At 44.0% G+C, this 22,691-nt stretch overlaps 1 protein-coding gene across 2 annotated transcripts in view; it reads left to right on the top strand.

Annotated features, from left to right (window-relative positions):
• DACH2 (dachshund family transcription factor 2) overlaps window positions 1-22,691 on the top strand; it is a 246,172-nt gene that overhangs the window by 192,253 nt on the left and 31,228 nt on the right. The gene's annotated exons all lie outside the window — the stretch shown is intronic.

The following is a 22,691-nucleotide window of genomic DNA, read 5'->3' as shown; positions in this document are numbered from 1 at the left end:
GTTCCCTTATGGCTCCTACCTTGCCCCTGAAACAAAGCCCACTCTGAGCTCCTTCATGGGTTGGATATTTCTGGGTTTTGTAAGTTTTCACAGATTGAAGATTAAGGTGGAAAAAAGTTACAAAAGTAAAATTGCTGGTCTGTGTATTAGATGGTTTTGGTACTTGACGGTACAATCCTCGCACTCTTCTCTCTATATCCACATTGTTTGTTACATTTAAGTAGATATGTAGACAATTGGTTGCAGTGTTTTCTACAACTGAAAATATTTGATGACCTATCCTAAATGTGGAGCACTAGTATCAGATCTGGGGAAATCTGACATCCAGCACCCCCACCGATCAGCAGTGCTCAGTAGCTGAGAATGGAGCAGTAAGCAGACAGCGCTGTTCTCTGCGTAGTGCCGGAACCCAGTCATTGCAGCTTAGGTCCACTTCAAGTGAATGAGAACTGATCTGCAGTACCTGGTCTGGCCACTTAGCAGAGAACAGCGCTGTCTGCGTCCTGCTCCATTCTCTGTGTATCATCTACTGAGAATAGCTGACAGATAATGGATATCTTTCTGATATTGGTGACCTATTCTTAGGATAGGTCGTAAATATTTTAAGCTGGGAAAACCCATTTTGCCCTTTCCCATCATCTGCCATTGTAGTACAGTGGATGTCAGATCCTTTAAATATGGCGACCACTCTGAAGCCATGTTCAGCTGCCTCAATAGCAAGGAATATTACATAGACTGCATGGGACAATAGGACATGTGATCTCATGATTGCAAGTTTAAGCAGGGCTAAGAAACAGTAAAAAAAAAAAAAAAAACACATTATATATATATATATATATATATATATATATATATATATATATATATATATATTATTGTAAACCTGGTTCCACAAAAAAATACAGAAATATAAAAAAGTTACGGGTGCCAATATGGCGACTCTAAGAATTTTTTCCCCCTAAGATTTGAACTTGCAGCTCTGTATGTGACTATAGCTGTAAGTTGCAAATTGTCTGCCATTGTCCAATCTCAACAAATCTGGCCCTGAAAGTGGTTGAGGGCGTATTTGTAACTCCAAGTTTGGGCCATTATTCTCGATCATCGATGGCTTCATTGACCCTTAAAGGTCCAGAATGCAGAACGTCCACCAGGAGTCTTACTAGAGCGACGAGCGCAACGTTTCCTGCTCATTCTGCAAATCCGCTTTGAACTTAATGAATTATTGAAGCAATTTGTTTGGCGTTCCGCTGCCGCGTCCACGTGAATTTGTTTTCTTAATGTTTTCGTCCCCAGAACAGTCGAGCTCATAAACGGCTTCTCATTAAAAACAAAAAACGCTTTATTTATGTGGCGGAGAAGTTTTTGATGATTATTCTCTAATCGCATGAAATGACTCCTCAGTCACCGGCGGCGCCGAGCCGCCATCATCTACTTATTACTTTATCTGCTTTTGAATGTTTTTGTGTCGCTGCGTCTTCACACAAACATCTGAGGCGTCCTTGTTCTTCTAAGATGGCTCAATGAAAACCCCGCAGAGACCCCCATTAGTGACAGCCGAGGTCTTCACAGGACACAAAAGCGGCAACACATATACATTCATTCTCCTCTAGTGGACGCAAACTCTCGGCTATATGACGCGTTCCGGCCATTGCCCCCCCAACATAGGGTCTGAATTATATCGGGAGACGATCAGGTTAGTAGGTCATTACTGACTTCGTTTATTTTGCTTTTTTAGATTTTGCATAAAGTTTGAGCCATAATGTCGCTACTTTATTGTTATGTCTCTAGTCAGATCCAAAGCTGCATTTCTCAGTGCATTAGGCTGTCTTGAAGTAGACTCAGCAATAGCATCCCAGCAATATTCCAGCGCTATAAATAGTTTCTTCCTACTTCAGTTCCTTGCGTTGTGAATCCTTACAATCTGACCACCAGTCCAGGCTTTCTCTCCTGCCAAGATAGGTTGTCAGTCTCCCCTTTGTGTAAGGCTTCCTTGGAACTACAGGATTAGCTCTAAGACACCCCTTCTCCCCACCCAACTCTGCCCTCCATGTACCTTCAATTCTGCCAAACTCTGTAAGAAAATCAGATGCAGAGTTTTAAAATTCCCCCGATCTGCTTGTCTACACTATGTGTGAGTGCTGTGTGCAGAATCACCAGTGTATCCTATAGGATGTATGTTCCCCCTGCTGGTCTACGCTATCTGTGAGTGCTATGTGCAGAGTCTCCAATGTGTAATACTAGATGTATCTTCATACTGCACTCCCCTGAGTCATACTGCTTGTGTACACTCGCTGTGGATGCTATATGTAGAATATCCAGTGTTTCCCGTGAAACGTATCTTTACACTGCTCTCCCGATTCTATATTATCTGTGAGTACTATGTGCATATTCAATGAGGTGCATCTAACATGGCACTCACTTAACTCACACTGTCTGGCTATACTGTCTGTGAGTGTTATCTGCAGAATATCCGGTGTATCCCATAAGATGCTTTCTCTTAACTTTGAATGCATGTCTGTACTATCTGTGTGTAGGATTATTCTTTTATAATAGACTATGCGACACTATAAAGAGTAAAAAACCTAAAAAGCTGTAGTGCTTTTTTAATTGAATAAGATGGAGGTCGACCTGGACCCACTCAGACACTCTTCAGAATAGATGAAGCCTGGGTAAGGAACCCACAGCCATGAATACTGTGTGAGCTGTGCGAGCAGGACTAAGCTAGGGCAGGAGGCTGACAGTGTACATAGTGTCGTGTTCGGCACCCCCTACAGGCCACCAATATAACTGAAATTGTGTAGTATTCAGTTTGATTGGAGCTGTCCCTTACATGACAGAGACTTTATCCCCCCCCCCCCCTTCTTGATAAAGTTGCATTTCTTGGAGGCCAAGCAATTTTCCTTCCTCTCACAAGGGGACATTAATTTAGTGTTTTCTTTCATCTGTAAAAATAACGACTTTTCTTCTTTTTCTTGCATAGTTTGTTCTGCTCATTAACTTTTCCGTACAATGAGGTTTGGACGTCGGCGTTAATGTTCTGAAGGCCGCGGCCGCTGATAAAATCAACTAATACTCAACACCCAGAGCCATAGCCAGTCACTCGCTGCTGGTTAATGGCGCAGGCCGGGCGCAGCGCGGAGAATATTTTATAGGCTTTTTATTACTATTATTTTTTTTAATGTTTCTTCACTTAACGCCCAGACACTTGGTTAAGGCTCCATAAACAGCAGGTTTGGCGTAGTGGATGCCGCTCTATGCTGTGCATTATATATCTGATATAGGGGATCTACATAGTCTTACGTCAGATACTACGTATAGTCAGTAACGTATATGTCTCCTTGTGCTGCTCAGTACTGTATACACCTCGTGATAACATTATACATCCACTTGTGTCTCTCAGTACAGTCCACTACTCTGTGTCACTCACTACTGTATATGTCTCCTTGTGTCTCTCAGAACTATGTATACTGCCATGCACTGCTCCATGCCATATGCAGCTCTGTGTCACTCAGTATCATGTATGTCTCCTTGTGTTTCTCAGTACTGTGTACTTCTTGTCTTGATCAGTACCGTATACTTCTTCTTGTGTAGATTTGTATCGTATATATCCCTTTGTGTCACTCAGTATCGGATATGTCTCCTTGTGTCTCTCAGTACCATAGATTTCTTCCAGTGTCTTTGTGTTGATCAGTACTGTATACTTCTTTGTGTGTTGCTCACCACCGAATACATTTCTGTGTGTCACTCAGTACCATATACATCTTCTAGTATCTCTCAGTACCATATACGTCTTCCAGTATCTCTCAGTACCATATACGTCTTCCAGTATCTCTCATTCCCATATACGTCTTCCAGTATCTCTCAGTACCATATACGTCTTCCAGTATCTCTCATTCCCATATACGTCTTCCAGTATCTCTCATTCCCATATACGTCTTCCAGTATCTCTCAGTACCATATACGTCTTCCAGTATCTCTCATTCCCATATACGTCTTCCAGTATGTCTCAGTACCATATACGTCTTCCAGTCTCTCAGTACCATATACGTCTTCCAGTATCTCTCAGTACCATATACGTCTTCCAGTATCTCTCAGTACCATATACGTCTTCCAGTATCTCTCATTCCCATATACGTCTTCCAGTATCTCTCAGTACCATATACGTCTTCCAGTATCTCTCATTCCCATATACGTCTTCCAGTATCTCTCATTCCCATATACGTCTTCCAGTATCTCTCAGTACCATATACGTCTTCCAGTATCTCTCAGTACCATATACGTCTTCCAGTATCTCTCAGTACCATATACGTCTTCCAGTATCTCTCATTCCCATATACGTCTTCCAGTATCTCTCAGTACCATATACGTCTTCCAGTATCTCTCATTCCCATATACGTCTTCCAGTATCTCTCAGTACCATATACGTCTTCCAGTATCTCTCATTCCCATATACGTCTTCCAGTATCTCTCCGTACCATATACGTCTTCCAGTATCTCTCATTCCCATATACGTCTTCCAGTATCTCTCCGTACCATATACGTCTTCCAGTATCTCTCATTCCCATATACGTCTTCCAGTATCTCTCAGTACCATATACGTCTTCCAGTATCTCTCATTCCCATATACGTCTTCCAGTATGTCTCAGTACCATATACGTCTTCCAGTCTCTCAGTACCATATACGTCTTCCAGTATCTCTCAGTACCATATACGTCTTCCAGTATCTCTCAGTACCATATACGTCTTCCAGTATCTCTCATTCCCATATACGTCTTCCAGTATCTCTCATTCCCATATACGTCTTCCAGTATCTCTCAGTACCATATACGTCTTCCAGTATCTCTCAGTACCATATACGTCTTCCAGTATCTCTCATTCCCATATACGTCTTCCAGTATCTCTCAGTACCATATACGTCTTCCAGTATCTCTCAGTACCATATACGTCTTCCAGTATCTCTCAGTACCATATACGTCTTCCAGTATCTCTCAGTACCATATACGTCTTCCAGTATCTCTCAGTACCATATACGTCTTCCAGTATCTCTCAGTACCATATACGTCTTCCAGTATCTCTCATTCCCATATACGTCTTCCAGTATCTCTCAGTACCATATACGTCTTCCAGTATCTCTCATTCCCATATACGTCTTCCAGTATCTCTCAGTACCATATACGTCTTCCAGTATCTCTCAGTACCATATACGTCTTCCAGTATCTCTCATTCCCATATACGTCTTCCAGTATCTCTCAGTACCATATACGTCTTCCAGTCTCTCTCATTCCCATATACGTCTTCCAGTATCTCTCAGTACCATATACGTCTTCCAGTATCTCTCAGTACCATATACGTCTTCCAGTATCTCTCAGTACCATATACGTCTTCCAGTATCTCTCATTCCCATATACGTCTTCCAGTATCTCTCAGTACCATATACGTCTTCCAGTATCTCTCATTCCCATATACGTCTTCCAGTATCTCTCAGTACCATATACGTCTTCCAGTATCTCTCATTCCCATATACGTCTTCCAGTATCTCTCAGTACCATATACGTCTTCCAGTATCTCTCAGTACCATATACGTCTTCCAGTATCTCTCAGTACCATATACGTCTTCCAGTATCTCTCATTCCCATATACGTCTTCCAGTATCTCTCAGTACCATATACGTCTTCCAGTATCTCTCAGTACCATATACGTCTTCCAGTATCTCTCAGTACCATATACGTCTTCCAGTATCTCTCATTCCTATATACGTCTTCCAGTATCTCTCAGTACCATATACGTCTTCCAGTATCTCTCAGTACCATATACGTCTTCCAGTGTCGCTCAGTACTGTATATGACTTCCAGTTTCGCTCAGTATATGTCCCATAGAAAAAGATGGAGTAATAATAATAATAATTAATAATAAGTAATTGTTACATTTGTAACCTCTGGAGAACATATTACTCAGACGTCTCTGCTACAATGTAACAGTTTTCTGGACTTGGATACTTGAACGAGTGAATTAACCTGTAACCAAACTCCTTCCGTAATCACAAGATTAGAACAATGCCGACAACAGACCCGAGACCCCTTCATCCCCTTCTCCCCCCTCCCCAGTTACTTCCTGTAATCCCTCATGGGCAGTTCTCCAAGACTGCGAGCGCCGTCTAATCTGCTCCTTGTTACTGACTCTTGTGTGTAACATTACAATTAGTTTGCTGACGATAGGAGGGGGGGGGGGGTCTGTACTCTGCAGCAGTGATGGGCGAGATCATGGCCGCCACTTTCTTCATATCCATATGGTTTCTGACTACAAATTTAACAGCATTTTATAAAGTGAAATACCAGACATGTAGTGAGACGGCTGAGCCATACTTGAGTCATCAGCGCTGTGGTCAGGGGGATGTAAACTTTTGCAACCATTACTTTCATTGCTCAAATAACCATGAAATGAAACATGATGCAAGTTACATGATACAAGATGCAGGTGGTTATGATAAAAAATAGAAAAAAAATCTACTGTTTTGTGCTTAAATTGGGAAACAATTTTAGGGGGAACTCTAGAATAATGCCCCAATAATGCTGACTCCCCCTTCCCCCCGCATTCCTGCACACAGTATTATTCCCATAGTGGCCCCTGCACACAGTATTATGCCCCATATTGGCCCCTGCACACAGTATTATTCCCCATAGTGGCCCCTGCACACAGTATTATGCCCCATAGTGGCCCCTGCACACAGTATTATTCCCCATAGTGGCCCCTGCACACAGTATTATCCCCCATAGTGGCCCCTGCACACAGTATTAGTCCCCGTAGTGGCCCCTGCACACAGTATTATGCCCCATAGTGGCCCCTTCACACGGTATTATCCCCCATAGTAGCCCCTGCACACAGTATTATCCCCCATAGTGGCCCCTGCACACAGTATTATGTCCCATAGTGGCCCCTGCACACAGTATTATGCCCCATAGTGGCCCCTTCACATGGTATTATCCCCCATAGTAGCCCCTGCACACAGTATTATGCCCCTAGTGGCCCCTGCACACAGTATTATGCCCCATAGTGGCCCCTGCACACAGTATTATGCCCCATAGTGGCCCCTGCACACAGTATTATTCCCCATAGTGGCCCCTGCACACAGTATTATGCCCCATAGTGGCCCCTGCACACAGTATTATGCCCCATAGTGGCCCCTGCACACAGTATTATTCCCCATAGTGGCCCCTGCACACCGTATTATGCCCCATAGTGGCCCCTGCACACAGTATTATGCCCCATAGTGGCCCCTGCACACAGTATTATTCCCCATAGTGGCCCCTGCACACAGTATTATGCCCCATAGTGGCCCCTGCACACAGTATTATTCCCCATAGTGGCCCCTGCACACAGTATTATGCCCCATAGTGGCCCCTGCACACAGTATTATTCCCCATAGTGGCCCCTGCACACAGTATTATGCCCCATAGTGGCCCCTTCACACAGTATTATTCCCCGTAGTAGCCCCTGCACACAGTATTATGCACCATAGTGGCCCCTGCACACAGTATTATGCCCCATAGTGGCCCCTTCACACGGTATTATCCCCCATAGTGGCCCCTGCACACAGTATTATATCCCATAGTGGCCCCTGCACACAGTATTATGTCCCATTGTGGACACCCACAAACAATTATTATACTCTGGGGTCTTTTCAAACCCAGAGTATAATAATCGGAAACCCATGAGAAAATACAAACAAAAAAAACAATGTTACTTACCTCTCCCTGGTTCCAGGAGCCAGGAGAGGTAAGTAACAGTGTTTTTTATCTTCCGCATTCCGCTTCAGATTATTTAGGCTTTGATTTCTTCATACTGGAAAGTGAGTTCCGGCCCAATGTATGCACTGGTAGTCGGGTAGTTATGTATTACTCTACTCCCAATGCCCATATACCGACCGTATACAGTCTGCACAGGAGCTGTATATACAGAATGATAGGATATTTGTAACCTGGACCATTGGAAGTGGCTTCACTTTTATTTTACATGGTTGTATTGGTGAAATCTTTCCACAGCCTAAGGTTTGTCTCGCAGCTGAAGATTTGTTACAATGTATCCGTAGTCCTAAGATGCTTAAACCTGGAGTTGAGGTAGTACAGAGATTTGTGCGATTGTCTACACGGATACTGTAACATACCCTCAGCTGCGTCAGCACTATATGCATTCAGCCTCTAATGTACTGCGGCTCTGATGTCCTTCTCTCAGCAGAGTTTTCTTAGTAAATGGCCGCAGGACACACAAGTCATTTGCGGCCAGGCAGCTGTTAGCGAGGAGCAGGGAACACCACGATACAGGTCACAACAACAAGGACATATTTTATTACTGGCAAACAATGGCGCAGAGAATCTGAACCTTAATGGAGCCATTCAGAGAAGAAGTAATTCACCCTGGAGAAACGGCGGCGGTGGCTCCAGACAAGCAGCACCTTAAACATTGGAGGGGTGATTGCTGTGTCCTGTGATTGATACGCCCTGCGCTGACACGGTGATTTCAGCAGCCGAGAACATGGCGAAGCTTCAGCCCTGAATATCATCTCCATAGAACAAGGAAGTAACTGTCTCACTGCTCTAGTGAAATGATATATCATGGCCTAGACTCCAGTCACTACCAAAGCTGCAGTCACAATTATGTTTGGTAATGATAGTGGTAATAATACAATTACGCCATGACACTTGTGTGTCCTAACTGGAGCTTGTAGTAAGGGTAGCCTAGCCGGAGAACAATTACATTTCAGTAACTGAGCCTTTGTACGTTTCTACTGCCCCTGCGTGCATTAACATTAGGGGCGGCGGTATCATTGTGTTGACACTATGTATGTTTTTGAGAGTTCTGTTTGCAGGGGTTACTGGGCGACAACGCAGCGGACATGACTAAGTATGCACACTTGTGTCTTGGCTTTGTACACTGAGAATGTATACATTAATATTTCTACTGCTCATGCGTACACTAACATTTCTTCTGCGCATGCGTACACTAGCATTTCTTCTGCGCATGCGTACACTAGCATTTCTACTGCGCATGCGTACACTAGCATTTCTACTGCGCATGCGTACACTAGCATTTCTACTGCGCATGCGTACACTAGCATTTCTACTGCGCATGCGTACACTAACATTTCTACTGCGCATGCGTACACTAGCATTTCTACTGCGCATGCGTACACTAGCATTTCTACTGGGCATGCGTACACTAACATTTCTACTGTGCATGCGTACACTAACATTTCTTCTGCGCATGCGTACACTAGCATTTCTACTGTGCATGCGTACACTAACATTTCTTCTGCGCATGCGTACACTAGCATTTCTTCTGCCCAGGCGTACACTAGCATTTCTTCTGCGCATGCGTACACTAACTTTTCTACTGCGGATGTGTACACTAACATTTCTACTGTGCATGCGTATAATATTTCTACTGTGCATGCGTACACTAACATTTCTACTGCGCATGAGTACACTAACATTTCTACTGCGCATGCGTACACTAACATTTCTATTGTGCTGCGTACGCTAACATTTCTACTGCGCATGCGTACACTAACATTTCTACTGCGCATGTGTACACTAACATTTCTACTGTGCATGCGTACACTAACATTTCTACTGCGCATGAGTACACTAACATTTCTACTGTGCATGCGTACACTAACATTTCTATTGTGCTGCGTACGCTAACATTTCTACTGCGCATGCGTACACTAACATTTCTACTGCGCATGTGTACACTAACATTTCTACTGCGCATGCGTACACTAACACTTCTATTGTGCATGCGTACACTAACATTTCTTTACTGAGTAAGCATATTTGTACTGCGCATGTGCGCCTTAACATTTCCGGGTCCCTGCCTATAGGAATAGTACTGGAGTGAGAGTGTGGGAGGTTTGTTACAATGTATCTGGTAGTAATCAGAGTTGGTTTATATTGGCACTGCCTTCAATACGAGCGAACCTTGTCGCGTTCTGAGGAGTTATTAGAGCAGGTGCCGCCCGCAGACGTCGCTTTGTTCCCCTCTCACCAGATATTTACAGCGAAACATTTTCCCAGTGATTGAATTTTCAGAGTAGTAAAATAGCAGAGAGAAATCTCCTTCCCAGCAGCTTTACTGCTCCCCAGACGCAGCGCGCCGAACCTTGTATCTGTGAGGACGCAAACAGAATATTGCTAAAAATATAGATCTATTTCACCATGTTAACCGGCTCTGCGGCCGTACAGAGGACGCGCTCAGGGCGCCGCCGGGACCGCCACTCGTTCAGGATTAATTCTGCAAGGGGGGCACTATTTTATGAAAGCGCGACGGGCGTAATGTGCTGCTGACTGCTCGACACGGCTGCTTTATAAAGGTTATTTTACATCTATACAGCAGATTACAGCCGCCATTACTTTCTGCACTACTTGCTTTTAATGGATGGCAGGGGACGTAATATTTCTGCGGTCTGCGCGGGGAAGGGCGGGGGGCCGTGGGCCGCACCTTTATAACCCGCCGAATAAAGTAGTAAAATAAGCCTTAATAAAGTAGGAATAATTACTCAGGGGCCGGAGACTGGAAGCTGCTCCCTGCGCCGGGTTATGGAGCGTTAAGCGTTCGCCACAGACTGGAGCGGTTTTATTTCTGGACGCTGCGCAGCCTTAGTTAAGGGGGCATTTAATTTTATAAAAGCTGCTTACAATGTTTTCTTTGTGCGGACAAATTGCCCTAGAAATGATCAGCGGGGTTTTACGCGTTATGTAAATGACTTCAGCGTCCTGGAGTGAAAAGTTCTGCAGGATCTCAAGACAAATCGCGCTCTGTTTATCTCCAGATCTCTGCTTGCTGTCAGTATAGAGGAACATTCCTTGTCACATCCACAGGCTAAAAAACATTCCTGTCCTAAAGCTTTTCACAGCTGGCTATTTGCTACAGTTTCATGCGGTCTAGATCATCCTCCTAGCAGCACGATAGCTTGTTACAATGGTTTCACTTGCTCTGATACATTGTATCCGTCTGGAGTTCAGGATGTTCAGCTCATAGAGAATTGTCTAGACTGGATACAACATAAATAGCGAACTCTCCGAGGTATTAGGGCAGAATAATCCGCCATATGTTCACCTGCAAATCTGCAGCAAGACTTGCATTGGTGGATTTCACTCTGAAAGGTTAAATCTAAGGTGAAATTTTCATCAGTTTATGAAATGCCAATGCTATTAAAATCTGCACCCCAGGTCTGTTTCCATAGCTTAGGACCTACATGGCGTCTGCTATACACACAAATCTGGACTAGAAATCTAGTTTTACTGCTGGATATTATTGATGTTTCCATTCACTGACAGTAGCAGGTGAAGCCTCAGCCATAGACAGTATCAGTAATGTCACATCTTACAAGAAATCTCTAGAAGACCACCCCTTATACATATTGGTTTCACCATATATTATGCATACTGACAACTTTGAGAAGAGCGCCCCCCAAGCGACCACTAATCTGTGCAACTTGGGCTGGTTGTCTCAGACAGGTTTGTTTGTATCATCTTTGGCTAGTGTTCTAGGTCGCGTTGCTTGATTTCCTTGTTTTGGTGACCAGATTTGAGTTTTAGTATTTCCCTAGTTACAGGAAACTACTGTATTGTATCTGCTATACCGGGGACTGCCTCTCCTGGGGCACAGACTTGTTTTCAGTCAATCTCATAGCTGTATATGAACTCTCTCTGGCCAGTAGTTAATATTTGGCTGCTTACTGACTGTTTTCTACCTGTCGAAATTCAAAAATCTTCTTGCTGTAATTTCCGTGGTATATGGAACCACCTCAACCAACTCCAATTATTAGAATTTGCTAATAGCTCCCCCCCCCTCCACTGATTCCAGTGTAGTTCCTGAGCAATGATTGCTGGTAGTTTTGGAGCTTGATGTCCTAGTTAGGCTCTGTACTGTCAGGTGGGCGGCGTCAGGCAGGAACAGGCAGGGGTGGGATTCAGAGCTCAAATCAGAGGCAGCTAGTGTCAGAGCTCAGAATCACACCCACTTGTCTGCACCTGCCTGACCCCGCCCTCCTGACTGTACAAAGACTAAATAGTATATCAGACACCAAAACTACCAGCGCTGATTGCTCAGGGATGGTGGGGGCTAGAAAAAATTCCAACTGTGCCAGAATCTGGGGAGGGGCGGCTATTAAATGATGGAAAGAGCTGGACTTGGCAGAAGTGGTGAAAAGTCTGCTAAGTATATCATGGCTGCTTAGTGACTGTTTCTGCTCAGTAGGTGTTATTTTATTGCTTACTGACTCTTTCTACCAGACACTTGGAATCCAGAGACACATAATCCCTTTCCTTGCTGACTGTTTCTCCCTGATATTTGGAACCATTAAGCATTTCATAGATGTTTGCTGACATTTTTCTGGCTAGTAAGTGTTATTTAGCTACTTACTGACTCTGTCTACCTGGAAGTTGGAATTCACATAACCCTTCTCCTTGCTGACTGTTTCCCTTATTGGTATTTAGACCTTTAAGCATTTCATGGCTCCTTCCGGTCAGTAGATGTTATTTGGCCACTTACTGACTGTTTCTCCCTGATGATTTTTTTTTGTCTGCTTTAAACAAACAGAAAGGGCTAAGAAAATTCATTGAGACAAAATTAGAAAATAATTTTCTTCCATTTTGCATGTGGTGTTTTTGCATCCCGGTACATGGACTGTACAGAATCTGACACAGCCGATTCCCCCAGGGGTCTGTTATTGCTCGGCCTCCAGTGTGGACATGGAGTTCAAGGTCTTAGAACGTGGTAGAAATTTAGACAGAGTGGACTCTTTATAAATGGGTGAGTCTTGGAGGGGGCTTTTAGAGGATGTGAGCCCCCAATCCGGGCCTGTAAATAGGTCATGTGACCCTTCTTGGGTCTCGTTCCCTTTATCTCCTAATAGTCTCCTTCACAGTTTGCGCTCGTACAACTCGTGCGAGAGAATCTGTCATCCACAATTGGACTGTTTTTTCCGTTTGATATCCTTTGATACAGATGATCTGACAATCGCACATATCTACCAGGACTTTTTTCCGTTAATGGCTTGTGTTTATATAAATATTAATGAAGCGTTAATGTTCGTTTGCGCGGTTTCCTCGCCGTAAGTAGGAGAGAAGCTGCTGACACAGCACCAGGATTATGGCTGGAAATGAAATCCTCGCTACGATCTGTATGCGGAGACATCTGTCGCCCCATATGGGTTCATAAATATTTGTATCAAACTTGTGTGGAAGGCACCTCCGCCCCCCTGCCGCTTGTACGGATGAGACAAGGTGCGCGGAAGGTTGTACGTGTTACAGGTTGTGTAATTTAAAGGGATAGACATCTATATAAGTTGCGTCACCCAACCGATCCCCTTCTGCTGTCTTCGAGGTCGTCGCTGTAGTATTAGGTTGAGTGATATATGAGCTCGGGTGCTTTAACCACAGTCTCCAGGGACCCAATTTTCAAAATTAGGGAAAGTGTCACCATAGCAAGATATCTGAGCAGACTGCACCTACTGTGCCAATATGGCAGACATTGAAGAGGATTCTGTCCTCAGATACCCTAGCCATGGGTTTCCAAAGGTGGACGAGAAGGGACTGACAAGGAGCAAAGGATTCATGGCTTGTTTTTTTTGTTTAGGAGTTTTCCATCTTGAGCCATTTATCATCCTCCATATTTTAGGTGATAACCGTTAGAAAGTTGGGTGTTTGCTGGGAGTCCCTCTGGTTCCCCATTTCCCCACTGGCAAGATCATGGCTAGAAGCTAGAAAGGAGCAGTGGTCAGTCAGATATCTTACCCATCCAAAGAACAGATGGAATCTCTGCCCATAGTAGACCTTCTTACAGCTGGACAGTGCCCAGGTGCAGTGGATCCAGGGACGTTACTTGAGGGGGTGCAGAGGGTGCAGTCGTACCGGGGCCAGCAGTCTTAGAGGGCCCATAAGCACTGGCATCAGTATTGAGATTGCAGCTTCCATCTGACCCATAAGCCAAGCAGACCCACAGATTACCCGAACCACACTAAGGGGGATTAAACTCCTCAGCACCCGTAACCATCTCTATCAAGAATTTGCTGCAGGGATGAGGTCGGGGTCCCGGACAAAAGACTGCATCGGGGCCCACAAAACTTTAGTTACGCCACTGAGTCTATCTAGACTGGTGGGGATGCTGATACTATTTTTCCACGTGCTCCTCTGGTGCTCTGACTCTGCCATTGTTCAGACAAGCAAAGAAACATTTTTCTGGATTGCAACACCAACAAATACAGGACTTTTTTTTTTTTAGTATGTTTTTTGGGTCCACACGACTATGGACGAGATGGACAGAGTGACCGCTGAAGAACAATTCTCTGTAGTGTTCTTTCAGTCCCGGTCATTCACAATATAGGCTAAAGTAGTGTAGATCACCCAGATCTAAAGTGTTGTGTGTCATCGGCCTGTGTGTAGTCCTCTATATACTGTACAAAGCCGGCAAACAGGTGAAATATATGGCCAGATAAGCCCTTACACTAGTATCAGATGAGCATATTATGGACAAGTTTCACATAATGACCCAAACTCACAGCGTTCTATGACAAACTGCTGGTATATTATACTGTATATCTGACAAGTGTCCTAGACCAACAGCAAGTCCGCTGTCCCAAACTCACACCATCATGACAAGTGTTTGTCTCTATGCCGTTTATTGTACTTGTAACATTGTAACTTAAAGTTGTGCGGATATTTTGAGTGTTTTATGTTCTTGCTTTAACCCCTTCCTTGTCACTTTATAACTCGCCATAATAGGAAGGGGCAGATACTTCTACAGCTCTGTGACTATATCACACGGTAAGATTTCTGTAACAAAATCTGGAATCAATTTATTATTTGTTATAAACATAATAACTCCCATCATCCGGATCCCAGCATCTGGCCCTGTGATGGCGACTTTGGACGGCGGCCACTTTGTACATTAAAAACGGTGTCAAGAAAATGTCGTTATTTGTTAAGGGTGATAAAACTCGCTGATATTTTATGTAATAATTACCTGATAAATAATGAAGCTATAAAATATATGTCGTAATTACATCAAGCGGGTGATAGCCGGGAGACGCAGCCCCCCCGCACCGAGCTGTATATTCACACATTAACCCTTCATATTCACAGCAATGCTGGAACTAAATACAAATGAAGTCATATACTCCAGTCACATCCAGAGCTGCATTCTGCCAGTAACTGTGTGGCTCCTGTCCGGTGACCGGTTCGCTCACTTCTAGCTATGTAACTAACTTTGGAGTGTCTGCAGAGGTTTCTCTAGTCTCTTGCATTCTGGGAAGTGCCCTCTTTCCACCTGGCCCTGCCATTGGGGTCCTCCCAGGACACAGGTGTTACCGCTGCACCCCTATGGCTATAACCCCTAAAAACAATTGTATGTATGCTTTAAAGGCAACAGATTCTTCTAGATATCCTGCAGGTGGAGAGTCCCTTTAAGTTTCCATGGTTACTTTGTCAGTATGAATTGATACATTGTATCATCACACGGGCTGACTCTGTGACTTTCCCCTGTTTGTCCAGCAGCATTTGGCAGTGTCATGTTATTGATAGGGCTTTGACGTTCCATCTCACTCGACCCTGCAGTATTGAATTTGTCATAAAATGAAGCACTCCACTTTATAACCCTCGCTCTGCCATGTGCTCCGCACCCTCATCATTCACACTTAATAGGTTTTCAGATTTTAGGACAGAACGTGTTCTCCAAATGACACAAACGAGAAAGTCAAACGAGAACGAAAATATCTGTGGTAAGAACTGCGACTAACTGTGGCGGATACTCATGGCCACATGGCGTCTCAGCTTCCATAGACTCTAAATGACATACAACTTTGCTATGCTGCCTCTTACTTAACTTTTAGCCTGTTTGTTAGTCACTCATGAACCAGGAGGCCCTGGATGACCACGTATGGAGGTTCCAGAATACATATATATATATATATATATATATATATATATATATATATGAGAGAAGCTGAGCTCTGTGGTATATAGGGTTATATGATAGAGGAGAGAAGCTGAGCTCTGTGATATATAGGTTATATGATAGAGGAGAGAAGCTGAGCTCTGTGATATATAGGTTTTATAATACAGGAGAGAAGCTGAGCACTGTGATATATAGGGTTATATGATAGAGGAGAGAAGCTGGGCTCTGTGATATATAGGATTATATGATAGAGGAGAGAAGCTGGGCTCTGCGATATATAGGATTATATGATAGAGGAGAGAAGCTGAGCTCTGCGGTATATAGGGTTATATGATAGAGGAGAGAAGCTGAGCTCTGCGGTATATAGGGTTATATGATAGAGGAGAGAAGCTGAGCTCTGTGATATATAGGGTTATATGATAGAGGAGAGAAGCTGAGCTCTGTGATATATAGGTTATATGATAGAGGAGAGAAGCTGAGCTCTGTGATATATAGGTTTTATAATACAGGAGAGAAGCTGAGCACTGTGATATATAGGGTTATATGATAGAGGAGAGAAGCTGAGCTCTGTGATATATAGTGTTATATGATAGAGGAGAGAAGCTGAGCTCTGTGATATATAGGTTATATGATAGAGGAGAGAAGCTGAGCTCTGTGATATATAGGTTTTATAATACAGGAGAGAAGCTGAGCACTGTGATATATAGGGTTATATGATAGAGGAGAGAAGCTGAGCTCTGTGATATATAGTGTTATATGATAGAGGAGAGAAGCTGAGCTCTGCGATATATAGGGTTATATGATAGAGGAGAGAAGCTGGGCTCTGCGATATATAGGATTATATGATAGAGGAGAGAAGCTGGGCTCTGCGATATATAGGATTATATGATAGAGGAGAGAAGCTGAGCTCTGCGATATATAGGGTTATATGATAGAGGAGAGAAGCTGAGCTCTGCGATATATAGGATTATATGATAGAGGAGAGAAGCTGGGCTCTGTGATATATAGTGTTATATGATAGAGGAGAGAAGCTGAGCTCTGTGATACAGTCCTATGAAAAAGTTTGGGCACCCCTATTAATCTTAATCATTTTTAGTTCTAAATATTTTGGTGTTTATAACAGCCATTTCAGTTTGATATATCTAATAACTGATGGACACAGTAATATTTCAGGATTGAAATGAGGTTTATTGTACTAACAGAAAATGTGCAATATGCATTAAACCAAAATTTGACCGGTGCAAAAGTATGGGCACCTCAACAGAAAAGTGACATTAATATTTAGTAGATCCTCCTTTTGCAAAGATAACAGCCTCTAGTCACTTCCTGTAGCTTTTAATCAGTTCCTGGATCCTGGATAAAGGTATTTTGGACAAACAATTCAAGTTCAGTTAAGTTAGATGGTCGCCGAGCATGGACAGCCCGCTTCAAATCATCCCACAGATGTTCAATGATATTCAGGTCTGGGGACTGGGATGGCCATTCCAGAACATTGTAATTGTTCCTCTGCATGAATGCCTGAGGATTTGGAGCGGTGTTTTGGATCATTGTCTTGCTGAAATATCCATCCCCGGCGTAACTTCAACTTCGTCACTGATTCTTGAACATTATTCTCAAGAATCTGCTGATACTGAGTGGAATCCATGCGACTCTCAACTTTAACAAGATTCCCGATGCCGGCATTGGCCACACAGCCCCAAAGCATGATGGAACCTCCACCAAATTTTACAGTGGGTAGCATGTGTTTTTCTTGGAATGCTGTTTCTTTTTGGACGCCATGCATAACGCCTTTTTTTTATAACCAAACAACTCAATCTTTGTTTCCAAAATGAAGCTGCCTTGTCCAAATGTGCTTTTTCATACCTCAGGCAACTCTATTTGTGGCGTGCTTGCAGAAACGGCTTCTTTCTCATCACTCTCCCATACAGCTTCTCCTTGTGCAAAGTGCGCTGTATTGCTGACTGATGCACAGTGACACCATCTGCAGCAAGATGATGCTGCAGCTCTTTGGAGGTGGTCTGTGGATTGGGTTATATGATAGAGGAGAGAAGCTGAGCTCTGTGATATATAGGGTTATATGATAGAGGAGAGAAGCTGAGCTCTGTGATATATAGGGTTATATGATAGAGGAGAGAAGCTGGGCTCTGCGATATATAGGATTATATGATAGAGGAGAGAAGCTGGGCTCTGCGATATATAGGATTATATGATAGAGGAGAGAAGCTGGGCTCTGCGATATATAGGATTATATGATAGAGGAGAGAAGCTGAGCTCTGCGATATATAGGGTTATATGATAGAGGAGAGAAGCTGAGCTCTGCGATATATAGGATTATATGATAGAGGAGAGAAGCTGGGCTCTGTGATATATAGGTTATATGATAGAGGAGAGAAGCTGAGCTCTGCGATATATAGGTTATATGATAGAGGAGAGAAGCTGAGCTCTGCGATATATAGGATTATATGATAGAGGAGAGAAGCTGATCTCTGTGATATATAGGTTATATGATATGATAGAGGAGAGAAGCTGAGCTCTGTGATATATAGGTTTTATAATACAGGAGAGAAGCTGAGCACTGTGATATATAGGATTATATGATAGAGGAGAGAAGCTGAGCTCTGTGATATATAGGGTTATCTGATAGAGGAGAGAAGCTGAGCTCTGTGGTATATAGGTTATATGATAGTGGAGAGAAGCTGAGCTTTGTGATATATAGGGTTATATGATAGTGGAGAGAAGCTGAGCTCTGTGATATATAGGGTTATATAATATGAGGAGAGAAGCTGAGCTCTGTGATACAAAGCAGAGTAGATCCAGACAGGACTCCTAGCAGAGATGGTAAGAGTCCTGCTTGGTCCGGATGACTGACAGCTCTCCCTGCATCAGTGTCCAGTTTCCAGTCCTATAACCCTTTATATCCAGTGCTCAGCGTCTATCATATCCTGCCCTCAGACAGCTCAGTATATATCACCTGCCTATAGACCCTTAAGGTGAGCACAGATGACGGCTCCCACCACCCTTACAGGTTTAATTACTTTACCAATTACAGGTTTTCACGGGCGGCTGGGCGGCGTCCTCCTAAAAGCGCAGTCGTAGAATGGAGGAATCATCTTTACTGGATGGGAGCCGATCCCTCGCCCATTTATCCTTCATGTTTTGTAGTGCGATTCCAATCAGAAACAAAGGTGATGAATAGGCCGAGGCCGGTCCTCCCCAATGTGTTGCCACATAATCCTCTCCTCAGCGGCCATTACCGGAGCGGAGCGCACGCCGTGACCTTGGTCTGCAAAACATGTTTGGTTAGCACAAAAACTTAATCATAAGGAGTCATAAGTAGAATCCTTCTTTTTTACTGCCCCTTTTTTTCCATCTTGGAGCAGGAAATTTATGGCTTGGGGGACAGGTAGGATATGAACAATGGGCGCGATGGAGTCCAGGGTTATCTCATCTGTGCGAAGATGCTGTTAAAAATCGATGTGACCTCTGCTGCACTGTCATCCCAATTCCCACCCTCTGCGTCCTATTTGTCTTTCTCTGGATGCTCAGATCTGTGCGCTGTCTGCGGCCGTCTCTCTTGGGCCAGATTATCAAAATGAATCATTGCCCGCACACCTCTTATTTTTCTATTTATTTTCCAGCTCCTGACTCGCAGCCGTGAAATATGAGACTTTTTGCATTTGATCCTCGCCGCAGCCGGCAGCACCTAATTTCGCCGTGTCTCTCTCTTTTTAACGGAGAGTAATGTTATTTTGAAACTTCAATTTTAGTGCATGGAAAACACTGGAGCCGCGGTGGCGTGACGCTCGTCCTCGCCATCAATAGTAGTTTCCAGAGGCGGAATGTACTGCCAGCGGTGTGACTGCCCATCTCGGAAGCAGACGGTGCGCCCGCCACTGGTCAGCTGTGGGCAGTGGGTACTCGCTCGACTGATCCACCAGAACATAGAATACTAGGGGTGAATCCCTTTCTGGTGGGGTTATAAATCCCATACTAGACAATCGTTCTCCCCATGCATCGCAACGATCGGCAGACTGTAAAATAATCTACGAATCGATGAATCTGAAATTGTGCGAGAGGATGTCCTCATTCCTATGGGGATTACATATATTCCAATTTACAGCCTCTGGAATGTTACAATTCACAGAAAGCAAGCAGAGGGCTGGAAATGGCACAACGTCTATTAACAGCTTATTATTACAATCACACTTGGAAAATTTTGGAATTAAGTGGGATTTCTAGCCCCAGGGTAGGGTAGGTCATCCGTATCCGATAAGTCGATCAGTTTGGGGGGCAGACCTTGAACCCAATGGGGGGGGGGCGTGATTCCCTGACCTTGCACCCAGTGGGGGTGTGATACCCAGACGCTCTCTGTAACCGGGAGGGGGGGGGGGGGGTCTTGCCAATGAGACCCCCAATAATTGTTAATATATTAATATAAAGGGACTGTGGTGCTTGGCACTGCAAATAGTATAACATTGAAGTGTCTGGTGAGGGGTCTCAGGTCTCCGATCCCGTCTAATCTGACGCTGACACATCTACTTTCTATAATGAATCCAATACAATGTGTGCGACTGCAGCTGCTGCAGAACTTCTTTGCACTCGTCTCTGAGCTCTGATGCAACGTCCCTTCCTCAGTCTTGCTACAGGTTAATTTTCCTCCCCCCACAACTTAATTCCATCCCCAAAACTCTCATCAGAAGTCATGGACTACCATCCCAGCAGAGCAGAGTAAGTGTCGCCGTCAGACGCCCATATTAAGACCATTCGTCACCGGTTAATATATACGGCGCCGTAAAGATACATTGTAACGCTGCGTCCCTGATACACGAGCAACAAAACGCCACTAAACAGCTGCCAGATATAGAGGAAGCCGCCAGATACTATTTGAGGTCTTAATCTTGGGAGATAATTCTGAAGACGGCCGGTTTAATGCGTGCGCCGCCTGTGATAAATACCCGCCCTCATACGGATGGGAAATAAATACAAGGCGAACACAAACCGCCGTAATAGACGAGTCGTGTTCCCTGTCCAAAGACGTAATGGAGATCTTGACTGTCTCGCAACTGCCGGAGGAATAATGTGTCTGCTCCCAAAGCACGGCGCGACGGCTACAGTCCCGCCATTTAATCACACCGCCGTCACCCGCATTCAGAACCGATTCTCGGATCCCCTGAGGAATTGTAAATAAAAAAAAAAAAAAGATGTGAAGAAAATCTGTAATTCTGCCAGAGCCTAATTGTAAATCTCAGAATTAATATGACAAGGGCATTTGAGAAATGGAACCATAAGGCGCAGTTGTGCCATCGCCGCGCACAAAACAAATGGGTCAGGTGCGCAGACTCCATATATCCGGGGGAAGGGGTCCCAAAAAGCAATTGCAGCTGAAATTCCCTCCATAACCTTTTTTTATGTGCCAGATGTATCGCCGTGATGTATTTTACTGTGCGGCTCCTCCGAAAATGACTCATTTCAAACAGTATCCAAAACGTTATTTCAGCGTACTTTATGCGCCGCCATGAATCCGACAGGGAAATTGGACGCTTAGCAAATTACTTTTTTTTTCCAGAGACGGTATAAGAATTTTTTCTTTTTTTGTACATAGATGTGGAGTGATATAGGTTATAGATTGTCTGGGCAGGCTGTGGGGCGTCCGATGGCACAGGGGTCACCTTCTTAGGGTTTGTGCAGCACAGTTTGGGATTCTCATTGGCCTGTTCCTCAGTCGGATCTGATGGTATCAGAAATTCAGATTGTAAAGAGATCATAGAAAATTCTACGACTCTTTGTAAGGCTTCATGCGCGTGACCTTGTGCATTGCCAGTGTATTCTAGAATACTATCATGGGTCTGTGTTTGCAGGCTGGACTCAATGAAGTAAATTAATAGGTCCATAGATATCATCCATGTACGGTACGTGGCGCTCAACCGCGGATCCAGCACATGCATACGTTCCTTAGGGTGAAGAATATTCAAGAGCTAAAAATACAATGTAAGCAGAGGTGGCTGTGAGCTGGAATGGGGAGCAGTAAGACCGCGGCACACCCAAATAAATACTGCTATTATTATACTCTGGGGTCATTCAGGCCCCTGAATATAATGATCAGGCCAAGTGTTACTCGGCTCTCCTGGGCTCTGACATGACTCCATGTTGTCTCTGACTTCTGTAGTGACATCACAGGTATCAAGCCGGCATCATAACCCACGTCTGTGATGTCATTGAAAAATGTCAAAAACTGCAGGGATACACGCCGGAACCCAGGAGAGGTGAGTAACACTCGATTTTGTTTGTCACAAAGGAAATTGAGGTGAGTGTTGATCTTCACCCCAAGTCAAAATTACAGACAGTGAGTGTTGTTTCTGAAAAGTTCTTATTGGTTTGTACTTTTGGAAAGGAAAGTGGGGGGGTGTTTTTACTTAAGATTGTCCCAGGAAACACGCTGGGCTGTTGTGCACACCTATACATATATTCTTCACTTGGATCGATATTGATGCAAAGGTCCGGATGTTTTGGAGTTAACTATTTAGACCCTGCCCTTGTAGACTGCGCATGTCGGTATTTTACAACTGGACCCATTGACAAGTGAAATCCATCTCCTCTGACAATATCCGGGACACCGTGTAATACATATTGTTATCACATTGTGAGAAGGGTAAACGGGTTATCAGATTGTAAATCACAGGGAGAGGCGGGTGAATTAGATTTCTGTGCGTGTACACAGCCGCGCCGCTCCCTCCGTACAG

This window comes from Leptodactylus fuscus, chromosome 11, assembly GCF_031893055.1.
Source record: "Leptodactylus fuscus isolate aLepFus1 chromosome 11, aLepFus1.hap2, whole genome shotgun sequence".
NCBI lineage: Eukaryota > Metazoa > Chordata > Amphibia > Anura > Leptodactylidae > Leptodactylus > Leptodactylus fuscus.
Note: the sequence above shows the minus strand (reverse complement) of the source record. Positions and strands in the feature narration are given on the sequence as shown.